At 46.7% G+C, this 12,971-nt stretch overlaps 1 protein-coding gene and 1 long non-coding RNA gene across 2 annotated transcripts in view; both read right to left on the bottom strand.

Moving 5' to 3' along the window:
• Nucleotides 1-12,971, bottom strand: part of LOC143767631 (uncharacterized) — an 850,082-nt gene that overhangs the window by 132,597 nt on the left and 704,514 nt on the right. The window lies entirely within an intron of this gene.
• Nucleotides 8,723-12,926, bottom strand: LOC143767715 (uncharacterized). Its single transcript, XR_013213748.1, has 2 exons — nt 12,820-12,926; nt 8,723-9,968 (listed from the first exon to the last, which is right to left on the bottom strand). It is a non-coding gene; the product is annotated as an uncharacterized LOC143767715 (long non-coding RNA).

Below are 12,971 nucleotides of genomic sequence, written 5' to 3'. Positions count from 1 at the left end.
ATAAAAAAAATATTATTCCCATAAATACATTTCTTTATCTAAAAAAAACAAACAAAAACAATAAAAGTACACATATTTAGTATCGCCGCGTCCGTAACGACCCAACCTATAAAACTGGCCCACTAGTTAACCCCTTCAGTAAACACCGTAAGAAAAAAAAAAAAACGAGGCAAAAAACAACGCTTTATTACCATACCGCCGGACAAAAAGTGGAATAACACGCGATCAAAAAGACGGATATAAATAACCATGTTACCGCTGAAAACGTCATCTTGTCCCGCAAAAAACGAGCCGCCATACAGCATCATCAGCAAAAAAATAAAAAAGTTATAGTCCTCAGAATAAAGCGATGCCAAAATAATTATTTTTTCTATAAAATAGTTTTTATCGTATAAAAGCGTCAAAACATAAAAAAATGATATAAATGAGGTATCGCTGTAATCGTACTGACCCGACGAATAAAACTGCTTTATCAATTTTACCAAGCGCAGAACGGTATAAACGCCTCTCCCAAAAGAAATTCATGAATAGCTGGTTTTTGGTTATTCTGCCTCACAAAAATCGGAATAAAAAGTGATAAAAAATGGTCACGTGTCCAAAAATGTTACCAATAAAAACGTCAACTCGTCCCGCAAAAAACAAGACCTCACATGACTCTGTGGACCAAAATGTGGAAAAATTATAGGTCTCAAAATGTGGAGACGCAAAAACTTTTTTGCTATAAAAAGCGTCTTTTAGTCTGGTTTCACACTTGCGTTTTTATCTGCATGCGTTTTTTTAAAAAACCGCATGTGTGAAAAAATGCATGTAAACGCGGTAAAACGCATGCGTTTTTATAGAAAAACACAAGAAAACAAGAAAAAAACAAAAAACCCTACCCCTAACCCTACCCCTAACCTGAAATACGTGGCACTGAAATACGTGGCACTGAAATATACGTTTATATACGTATATACGTATATAAGTGCCACAATATTTCAGTGGCCACGTATTTAAGTGCCACGTGTTTAAGTGCCACGTATTTAAGTGCCACGTATTTAAGTGCCACGTATTTAAGTGCCACGTATTTAAGTGCCACGTATTTAAGTGCCACGTATTTAAGTGCCACGTATTTAAGTGCCACGTATTTAAGTGCCACGTATTTAAGTGCCACGTATTTAAGTGCCACGTATTTCAGTGCCACGTATTTCAGTGCCACGTATTTCAGTGCCACGTATTTCAGTGCCACGTATTTCAGTGCCACGTATTTCAGTGCCACGTATTTCAGTGCCACGTATTTCAGTGCCACGTATTTCAGTGCCACGTATTTCAGTGCCACGTATTTCAGTGCCACGTATTTCAGTGCCACGTATTTCAGTGCCACGTATTTCAGTGCCACGTATTTCAGTGCCACGTATTTACGTGCCACGTATTTACGTGCCACGTATTTACGTGCCACGTATTTTTCAGTGCCTGAAATACGTGGCACTGAAATACGTGGCACTGAAATACGTGGCACGTAAATACGTGGCACTTAAATACGTGGCACTTAAATACGTGGCACTTAAATACGTGGCACTTAAATACGTGGCACTTATATATGTGGCACTTATATATGTGGCACTTATATATGTGGCACTTATATACGTGGCACTTATATACGTGGCACTTATATACGTGGCACTTATGACTGTCAGAAAATGTTCAGTAAACGGTTAGGGGTAGGGTTTCAGGTAGAATTGGGGAGTTTCCACTGTTCAGGCACATCAGGGGCTCTCCAAACGCGACATGGCGTCCAATCTCAATTCCAGCCAATTCTGCGTTGAAAAAGTAAAACAGTGCTCCTTCCCTTCCGAGCTCTCCCGTGCGTCCAAAAAGGGGTTTACCCCAACATATGGGGTATCAGCGTACTAGGGACAAATTGAACAACAACTTCTGGGGTCCAAGTTCTCTTGTTATCCTTGGGAAAATAAAAATTTGGGGGGCTAAAAATCATTTTTGTGGGAAAAAAAATATGTTTTATTTTCACGGCTCTGCGTTGTAAACTGTAGTGAAACACTTGGGGGTTCAAAGTTCTCACAACACATCTAGATAAGTTCCTTGGGGGGTCTAGTTTCCAATATGGGGTCACTTGTGGGGGGTTTGTACTGTTTGGGTACATCAGGGGCTCTGCAAATGCAACGTGACGCCTGCAGACCAATCCATTTAAGTCTGCATTCCAAATGGCGCTCCTTCCCTTCCGAGCTCTGTCATGCGCCCAAACAGTGGTTCCCCCCCACATAGGGGGTATCAGCGTACTCAGGACAAATTGGACAACAACTTTTAGGGTCCAATTTATCCTGATACCCTTGTGAAAATACAAAACTGGGGGCTAAAAAATCATTTTTGTGAAAAAAAAAAAAAAATTATTTTCACGGCTCTGCGTTATAAACTGTAGTGAAACACTTGGGGGTTCAAAGCTCTCAAAACACATCTAGATAAGTTCCTTAGGGGGTCTACTTTCCAAAATGGTGTCACTTGTGGGGGGGTTTAATGTTTAGGCACATCAGGGGCTCTCCAAACGCAACATGGCATCCCATCTTAATTCCAGTCAATTTTGCATTGAAAAGTAAAATAGCGCTTCTTCCCTTCTGAGCTCTGCTATGCGCCCAAACAATGGTTTACACCCACATATGGGTTATCGTCGTACTCAGGACAAATTGCACAACAACTTTTGTGGTCTAATTTCTTCTCTTACCCTTGGGGAAATAAAAAAATGGGGGTGAAAAGATCATTTTTGTGAAAAAATATGATTTTTTATTTTTACGTCTCTGCATTATAAACTTCTGTGAAGCACTTGTTGGGTCAAAGTGCTCAACACACATCTAGATAAGTTCCTTAAGGGGTCTACTTTCCAAAATGGTGTCACTCGTGGGGGGTTTCAATGTTTAGGCACATTAGGGGCTCTCCAAACGCAACATGGCGTCCCATCTCAATTCCAGTCAATTTTGCATTGAAAAGTCAAATGGCGCTCCTTCCCTTCCGAGCTCTGCCCTGCGCCCAAACAATGGTTTACACCCACATATGGGGTATCAGCGTACTCAGGACAAATTGCACAACAATTTTTGGGGTCCAATTTCTTCTCTCACCCTTGGGAAAATAAAAAATTGGGGGTGAAAAGATTATTTTTGTGAAAAAATATGATTTTTTATTTTTACGGCTCTGCATTATAAACTTCTGTAAAGCACTTGTTGGGTCAAAGTGCTCACCACACATCTAGATAAGTTCCTTAGGGGGTCTACTTTCCAAAATGGTGTCACTTGTGGGGGGTTTCAATGTTTAGGCACATCAGGGGCTCTCCAAATGCAACATGGCGTCCCATCTCAATTCCAGTCAATTTTGCATTGAAAAGTCAAATGGCGCTCCTTCCCTTCCGAGCTCTGCCCTGCGCCCAAACAATGGTTTACACCCACATATGGGGTATCAGCGTACTCAGGACAAATTGCACAACAATTTTTGGGGTCCAATTTCTTCTCTCACCCTTGGGAAAATAAAAAATTGGGGGTGAAAAGATTATTTTTGTGAAAAAATATGATTTTTTATTTTTACGGCTCTGCATTATAAACTTCTGTAAAGCACTTGTTGGGTCAAAGTGCTCACCACACATCTAGATAAGTTCCTTAGGGGGGTCTACTTTCCAAAATGGTGTCACTTGTGGGGGGTTTCAATGTTTAGGCACATCAGGGGCTCTCCAAATGCAACATGGCGTCCCATCTCAATTCCAGTCAATTTTGCATTGAAAAGTCAAATGGCGCTCCTTTGCTTCCAAGCTCTGCCATGCGCCCAAACTGTGGTTTACCCCCACATATGGGGTATCAGCGTACTCAGGACAAATTGTACAACAACTTTTGGGGTCTATTTTCTCCTGTTACCCTTGGTAAAATAAAACAAATTGGAGCTGAAATAAATTTTGTGTGAAAAAAAGTTAAATGTTCATTTTTATTTAAACATTCCAAAAATTCCTGTGAAACACCTGAAGGGTTAATAAACTTCTTGAAAGTGGTTTTTCAGTACCTTGAGGGGTGCAGTTTTTAGAATGGTGTCACACTTGGGTATTTTCTATCATATAGACCCGTCAAAATGACTTCAAATGAGATGTGGTCCCTAAAAAAAAAATGGTGTTGTAAAAATGAGAAATTGCTGGTCAACTTTTAACCCTTATAACTCCGTCAGAAAAAAAAATTTTGGTTCCAAAATTGTGCTGATGTAAAGTAGACATGTGGGAAATGTTATTTATTAAGTATTTTGTGTGACATATGTCTGTGATTTAAGGGCATAAAAATTCAAAGTTGGAAAATTGCGAAATTTTCAAAATTTTCGCCAAATATTCGTTTTTTTCACAAATAAACGCAAGTTATATCGAAGAAATTTTACCACTAACATGAAGTACAATATGTCACGAGAAAACAATGTCAGAATCGCCAAGATCCGTTGAAGCGTTCCAGAGTTATAACCTCATAAAGGGACAGTGGTCAGAATTGTAAAAATTGGCCCGGTCATTAACGTGCAAACCACCCTCGGGGCTTAAGGGGTTAATATCAGCTCACAGCTGTTTGCTTAGCCTTTACTGGCTATTTTACAGGGGGACACAAAATATTGACATAAAATCCAACCAGCAAAGGCTAGGCAGACAGCTGTAGGCTGATATTTATAGCCTGTGAAGAGGCCATGGATATTGGCAGCCCCACAGGCTAAAAACCATCAGCTCTCAGCCGTCGCAGAAATGGCGCATCTTATAGATGTGCCAATTCTGGCACTTAGCCTCGCTCTTCCCACTTGCCCTGTAGCAGAGGGGTTCATAATTGTGCGGTTGATGTCACCTTTTTATTGTCAAGTAACATCAAGCCCACAGGTTAGTAATGGAGAGGCATCTATCAGACATCTCTCCATTACTAAGCTGGCCTAATGTCACCTTACAATACAAAGGTGACATTAACCCCTTATTACCCCATATGCCACCGCTACAGGGCAGTGAGAAGACAGAGGCTGAGTGCCAGAATTGGCGCATCTTACAGATGCACCTTTTCTGGGGTGGCAATAACCATGGTCCTGCTCTAGGCTATAATATCTGTCCTCAGTCACTAGCTTTCCCTCTGTGGCACAGAAAATTGTGCGGGAGCCCACGCCAGTTTTTTCAGTGAAAACATTATTAAATACATACAGGCCCCAAATTTTACACACACACACACACACTACTAACCGTATTAGTCACTGACCTATATAAGTCTAACTGTTCTGCAATGGTTTACTGTATGTAAACCATGTCTCCTATCCTGTCAGCCTCTGCAATGATTTAACAGAAGCCGACAAATTAACTATCAGCTATTCCGCTGTCCGTGTGATATATTATAATATATATATATATACACACATATACATATACACACATACATACACACAGACAGTACAGACCAAATGTTTAGACACCTCATTTAAAGATTTTTCTGTATTTTAATGACTATGAAAACTGTACATTCACACTGAAGGCATCAAAACTATGTGGAATTATATACTTAATAAAAGTGTAAACAACTGAAAATATGTCTTATATTCTAGGTTTTTCAAAGTAGCCACGTTTTGCTTTGATGACTGCTTTGCACACTCTTGGCATTCTCTTGATGAGCTTCAAGAGGTAGTCACTGGGAATGGTCTTCCAACAATCTTGAAGGAGTTCCCAGAGATGCTTAGCACTTGTTGGCCCTTTTTGCCTTCACTCTGCGGTCCAGCTCACCCCAGGTCTGGTGACTGTGGAGGCCAGGTCATCTGGCGTAGCACCCCATCACTCTCCTTCTTGGTCAAATAGCCCTTACACAGCCTGGAGGTGTGTTTGGGGTCATTGTCCTGTTGAAAAATAAATGATGGTCCAACTAAACGCAAACCGGATGGAACTGCATGCCACTGCAAGATGCTGTGGTAGCCATGCTGGTTCAGTATGCCTTCAGTTTTGAATAAATCCCCAACAGTGTCACCAGCAAAGCACCCCAACACCATCACACCTCCTCCTCTATGCTTCACGGTGGAAACCAGGCATTTAGAGTCCATCCGTTCACCTTTTCTGTGTACAAAGACATGGTGGTTGGAACCAAAGATCTCAAATTTGGACTCACCTGACCAAAGCACAGGTTTCCACTGGTCTAATGTCCATTCCTTGCGTTATTTAGCCCAAACAAGTCTCTTCTGCTTGTTGCCTGTCCTTAGCAGTGGTTTCCTAGCAGCTATTTTACCATGAAGGCCTGCTGCACAAAGTCTCCTCTTAAGGGCTTGTTTCCATTTGCGAGAAACACATCCGTATCTCGCATGTGGAAACCAAGCTGTAGCACCGGCACTCCAGAGCGGAGCGTGCGGCCACATAGGAACACATGAAGCTGCACGCTCCGCTCCAAAGTGCCGGCGCCACAGCTTGGTTTCCACATGCGAGATACGGATGTGTTTCTCGCAAATGGAAACCAGCCCTAACAGTTGCTGTAGAGATGTGTCTGCTGCTAGAACTCTGTGTGGCATTGACCTGGTCTCTAATCTGAGCTGCTGTTAACATGCGATTTCTGAGGCTGGTGACTCGGATAAACTTATCCTCAGAAGCAGAGGTGACTCTTGGTATTCCTTTCCTGGGGCGGTCCTCATGTGAGCCAGTTTCTTAGTAGCGCTTGGTGGTTTTTGCCACTGCACTTGGGGACACTTTCAAAGTTTTCCCAATTTTTCGGACTGACTGACCTTCATTTCTTAAAGTAATGATGGCCACTCGTTTTTCTTTACTTAGCTGCTTTTTTTCTTGCCATAATACAAATTCTAAGTCTATTCAGTAGGACTATCAGCTGTGTATCCACCAGACTTCTGCACAACACAACTGATGGTCCCAAACCCATTTATAAGGCAAGAAATCCCACTTATTAAACCTGACAGGGCACACCTGTGAAGTAAAAATCATTCCCAGTGACTACCTCTTGCAGCTCATCAAGAGAATGCCAAGAGGGTGCAAAGCAGTCATCAAAGAAAAAGGTGGCTACTTTGAAGAACCTAGAATATAAGACATAATTTCAGTTGTTTCACACTTTTTTGTTAAGTATATAATTCCACATGTGTTAATTCATAGTTTTGATGCCTTCAGTGTGAATGTACAATTTTCATAGTCATGAAAATACAGAAAAATCTTTAAATGAGAAGGTGTGTCAAAACTTTTGGTCTGTAGTGTATCTCTTTATATTTTATATACACCTATACTGTGTATATATACCTATTCTATTGTAACCTGTCAGTGTGATTTTACTGTACACTGCACCTGAATTGTCGGCCTTTCAAAGGACACCGTTGCGTATTTCTCGCAAGTCACACTGATGGCCCGTGTGGTGCGAGTTTTTCTTGCACAAATAGACTTTCGTCTCGGCTGATATACGGTGCGAACCGCAGCATACTGCAATTTCACTCGCACATATACGGCCGTGAAAAAAAAGTGATGGGAGATTAACATTGGTTCGAGTGCTATGCGATTTTTTTCTTGCATAGCACTCGTCCGTATTCCTCTCTAGTGTGACTCCGTCCTTAAAGGGAAAATCATTAAAAATTTATATTTTTTAAAATTTGTAAAATTTCTGATTTTTTACAAAATAAAACAAAACATATCAACTCAAGTTTACCATTATCATAAAGTCTAATATAGCACGAAAAAAAAAAATTAATCTCAAAATCAATGGGATGTTGAAGCATTCCAGAGTTATTACTATATAAAGTGACACTGGTCAGATTTTAAAAAATTGACCCCGCCACAAAGGGGCTAAGAGCTTGTACATGTGAACATTGTTTCAAAGGTGGTTTACCTGTCTCAGGCAGGTTTCACACCAGCGTTCGGCAGCCTTCTTCCTCCATTAAGCCCCGCACACTGCTGCGCCTCTTCCTTCAGCTCCGCCTAAGTCTGCATGCGTCCCCCATCTAACATTGGGTACGCAGGCATGCCTCATTTTGAAGATGCGCTGAACTGCGTCGAACGCAACATGTTGCATTTTATTGCAGTCGGCGCAGCGTTAAAACAACGCATGCAGAGGCATCCGCTTGGCCTGCGTACCCAATATTAAAGATAGGGTATGCAGGACGCATGCAGACGTAGGTGGAACTGAATGAAGAGTTGTGGCAGTGAGCAGGGCTTAGGCTACTTTCACACTAGTCCGTCGGTACGGGCCGTGGCAAACCGTCGGCCCGACGGACAGTGTGTTTTATGTAGAACAACGTGGGCAGCGGAGGCAGTTGTACAACGCATCCGTGGCCCACTGTGAGTTCCGGGGAGGAGGGGGTGGAGTTTCGGCAACGCATGCGCGGTCGAAAATGGTGGACTCGACGCACAAAAAAACGTTACATGGAACTTTTTTTGTGCCGACGGTCCGCCAAAACACGACGCATCTGTCGCATGATGGATGCGACGTGTGGCAATCCGTCCCAATGTGTTGCTAATGAAAGTCTATGAAGAAAAAACGCATCATGCAGGCAACTTTGCAGGATGCGTTTTTTCTCCAAAACGACGCATTGAGACGTACAGCAAGCGACGTTAGTGTGAAAGTAGCCTTAACGGAGGAGGATGGCTGCCATCCGCAGCCCTGCCGAACGCTGGTGTGAAACGAGCCTAAGGCTGTTATTATAGCACCTTCCATGTGTTACACAGATACATCAGGGGCTTGTCCTGCCCTGCGCATGAAATGAAAGGCGAAAATACAATGTGGAGACTTCATCAGAGCAATGTTTTATTTACATTCAGAACTGGTTTAAGAGGAACAAATGACCATTTCCCACAGAAATCTCAGACTTTTACTTATAGAAATACTGGATAAATATCATTTTAACATTAGATATAGAAACATTTCTAATTTTATAAAACTGCATTTTTTTGCATTGAATAACTTTCTGCCTTTGCTTGTTTCATTTTATGCATTTCTACAGTATTGTAAAACTGTAATATGCTGTTGGTGCATGCGGGCTGGACTGTCGGTTTGGTATGTGGCTCTGCCCCCCCCCCCCCCCCCCCCCCCCCCCCAGGCCTGCCTCCGATGTCTGAGGTTTCGGTGTCCCAGACCAGAGATCATAATACCAGCCTTGAATTGTGAAGGACACGGCAGCCGACCCTGAGAAACATCAAGGTGGGAACGCCCCATCATGTCGAAGAGAGTCTGCTAGATCCAGGCCTAGCAGACCAGTGCTGGTGGGTTCATGGATGCCAGGAGGGGGTTGGCCTAAAGGAAGGTCTCGTCTTTTCCTGGCGGGTCGGAGAGTTGTCCCGTCGGTTTTTTGGACAGAACATTTCCAAAACAACCAAAATTGAACAGCAGATCTCTTGGGAGGCAGACTTTAGTCCTCTGTTGCAGAAGCGAAGTACTCTTAAACTGATAGGTGCAGAGTAGGACACACTAGAAAGTTGGCGTGCATGATTGTTCAGGGCACTGGCGGTGTGGACCGGCCACCAGAGAAGGCCTAGACCGAAGCCTGGATATTTTAAGAGCAGGGTCACAGGAGCCTCTGGAAAACATGGAGGCTGCATGAATAGGAAGGTTTCCCCAGGAGACGTCCATATTGCTCAGGGGCAAACTAGGACATACTTGTCCTGTCCTTTCCATTTTTTTTTTTTTTTATTTTTTTTTTAAAGTAGCCCCCTCACTGCCTGGTAGGATATATGTGTCCTGAAGATCACACATCATTCTTCACAGACCGATGATGAAGATGGGCATGGAATAACCTGGACGCAGACCTTTCGGCGGCTGGCACATAACGGATTCGTCTTCCCTCCCTACTCTATCTGGCTCTGGGGGGGGGCCAGAGGGTAGGGGGATTCGTGGCATGGACCGTCCTCTGGGGAACCACAAACACTCTTGATGTGTTAGGGCCTTGCCTCATAGACCACAGATGATACGGTAATGACAATTCTAGGTGGGAGATTAGAGTGACAATTCCACTGTCGCCCTCAAAAGCCGTATCTGAAAAAAAAAAAAAAAAAAAAGGAAAATCGTTAATAAAACCCCCCAAAACCCAAGTCAGAAACTGGGCTGGGTGGTCCAGACCCATGTCTGCCTCCTACTGACATTAAGCTAAAAAGGATTAGCTTCGTGCCAGTTGGTGGTGTGGCCTCCTCTACAGGGAAATACCTTAATTTTTTTTTTTGCATAGCATAAACAGCATACACTCATTTTTTTTTGTGTACCCCAATGAAGCATTAGCCCCCTCCCCACATCAACCAGATGGCCACACAGCATAACCTCGCTCCCCCAGTCAGAAACCTCCACCTCACATTAACCAGCGGGCCACACAGCATATCCTCGCTCCCCCAGTCAGAAACATCCACCTCACATTAACCAGCGGACCCCACAGGATAAATCCAAAGCCCACCAGACATTCCCTCCCCTCAAGCGTAAAACCAAATATGACGCCCCCTGCCCCAACCACAAGTCCCATCAGACACCCCCTCCAATCGAACGCCCCCCCAGCTTAAACTCTCATCGGATGTCCAACCCCCACAAACCCCCATCGGACGTCCAACCCCCATCGGACGTCCAACCCCCACCGGACGCGGAACCCCCCACCCAGCAGAAATCCCCAGATGCAGACCCCCCACAAACCCCCATCAGACGTGGACCCCCCCACCCAGCACAAACCCCCATCGGACGTGGACCCCCCCACCCAGCACACACCCCCTTCGGACGTCCAACCCCCACAAACCCCCATCAGACGTCCAACACCCATCGGACGTGGACCCCCCCACCCAGTGGACCCCCCCACCCAGCACACACCCCCTTCGATGTCCACCCCCCACCCAGCTTAAACCCTCTTCAGCCCCCCCAAACCCAACCCATAAGCAGGTCGCCCCCCAATAAAAGGGATCCCCCAGTAAGCAGCAGGTCACCCCCCAATAAAATGGTTCCATCTGTAAGCAGCAGGTCGTCCCCAAATCCCACCACGGGATCCCCCCAATAGCCAGCAGCAGGTCGCCTCCCCACATTCCACGACAAGCAGGTCGCCTCCCCACATTCCACGACAAGCAGGTCGCCTCCCCACATTCCACGACAAGCAGGTCGCCTCCCCACATTCCACGACAAGCAGGTCGCCTCCCCACATTCCACGACAAGCAGGTCGCCTCCCCACATTCCACGACAAGCAGGTCGCCTCCCCACATTCCACGACAAGCAGGTCGCCTCCCCACATTCCACGACAAGCAGGTCGCCTCCCCACATTCCACGACAAGCAGGTCGCCTCCCCACATTCCACGACAAGCAGGTCGCCTCCCCACATTCCACGACAAGCAGGTCGCCTCCCCACATTCCACGACAAGCAGGTCGCCTCCCCACATTCCACGACAAGCAGGTCGCCTCCCCACATTCCACGACAAGCAGGTCGCCTCCCCACATTCAACGACAAGCAGGTCGCCTCCCCACATTCAAAGACAAGCAGGTCGCCTCCCCACATTCAAAGACAAGCAGGTCGCCTCCCCACAAGCAGGTCGCCCTCAAATCTCACCACAGGGGTCCCCCAGATAGCCTGCAGCAGGTCACCCCTCACATGCAGGTCGCCTCCCCACATTCCACCACAAGCAGGTCACCCCCACATCCCACCACAGGGGTCCCCCAATAGCTTGCAGCAGGTCTCCTCCCACATCCACCACAAGGGTCCCCCCCAATAGACAGCAGGTCACGCCCTCCCAAAACCCGACCACAAGCATATCGCCCTCAAACCCCACCACCAGGGTCTCCCCAATAGCCAGCAGCAGGTCGCCCCCACTAAAAGGGGTCCACCCCGTAAGCAAGTCACCTCCAAACCCCACCACAGGGGTCCCCCTCAATAGCCAGCAGGTCACCCCCAAACCCCACCACAGGGGCCCATCAATAGCCATCAGCAGGTCACCCCTCCACAAGCAGGTCGCCCCCACTAAAAGGGGTCCCGCAACAAGCAGGTCGCCTCCCCAAACCCAACCATAAGCAGGTCACCCTCACTAAAAGGGGTCCCCCGCACGCAGGTCGCCCCCAAATCACACCACAGGGGTCCCAACATAGGGTTCACCCCAATAGCCAGCAGCAGGTCTCCCACCCCAAACAAGTCACCCCATAAGCAGCAGGTCACCCCTAAATCCCACAACGGGGGTCTCCCCAATTGCCAGCAGCAGGTCCCCCCCACAAGCAGGTCACCCCCCACTAAAATGGGTCACCCCCAATAGCATGCAGCAGGTCACCCCCCCACAAGCAGGTCAGGGGTCCCCCAATAGCCTGCAGCCCCCCTCACACAACCAGGTCGCCTACCACAGAAGTCCACCACAACAGCCAGCAGCAGTCCCCCCCCCCCCCACAAGATCCCACAATAGCCAGCAGCAGCAGGTCCCCCCAAAATGCCACCACAGGGGTCCCCCACAATAGCCAGCAGCAGCAGAGCCCCCCAAAATCCCACCGCAGGGGTCTCCCACAATAGCCAGCAGCAGCGGAGCCCCCCAAAATCCCACCACAGGGGTCCCCCACAATAGCCAGAAGCAGCGGAGCCCCCCAAAATCCCACCACAGGGGCCCCCCACAATAGCCAGCAGCAGCAGAGCCCCCCAAAATCCCACCGCAGGGGTCCCCCACAATAGCCAGCAGCAGCGGAGCCCCCCAAAATCCCACCGCAGGGGTCCCCCACAATAGCCAGCAGCAGCGGAGCCCCCCAAAATCCCACCGCAGAAGTCCCCCACAGTAGCCAGCAGCAGCAGCGGAGCCCCCCACAATAGCCAGCAACAGCGACCACCACAGGGCCTCCCCCCAATAGCGAATAGCGATCGGCAAGTAGCATTTTTCACCCTGAAACCACTGACCTCCATGGCGTCCACAAGATGTCATGCTGCTTTCCTTTGGGTAGGGTAGAGGCTAAATCCAAGTCGGCTAAAGGACCTCTGCCCATGTGACCGGAAGGGGCGGTGCCTCTTCCTCCATAGAACAGACAGAGCACACACGAGGAAGCTGTGGA

Source organism: Ranitomeya variabilis, chromosome 4 (genome assembly GCF_051348905.1).
Source record: "Ranitomeya variabilis isolate aRanVar5 chromosome 4, aRanVar5.hap1, whole genome shotgun sequence".
NCBI lineage: Eukaryota > Metazoa > Chordata > Amphibia > Anura > Dendrobatidae > Ranitomeya > Ranitomeya variabilis.
This window is presented reverse-complemented; position numbering and strand designations above follow the sequence as displayed.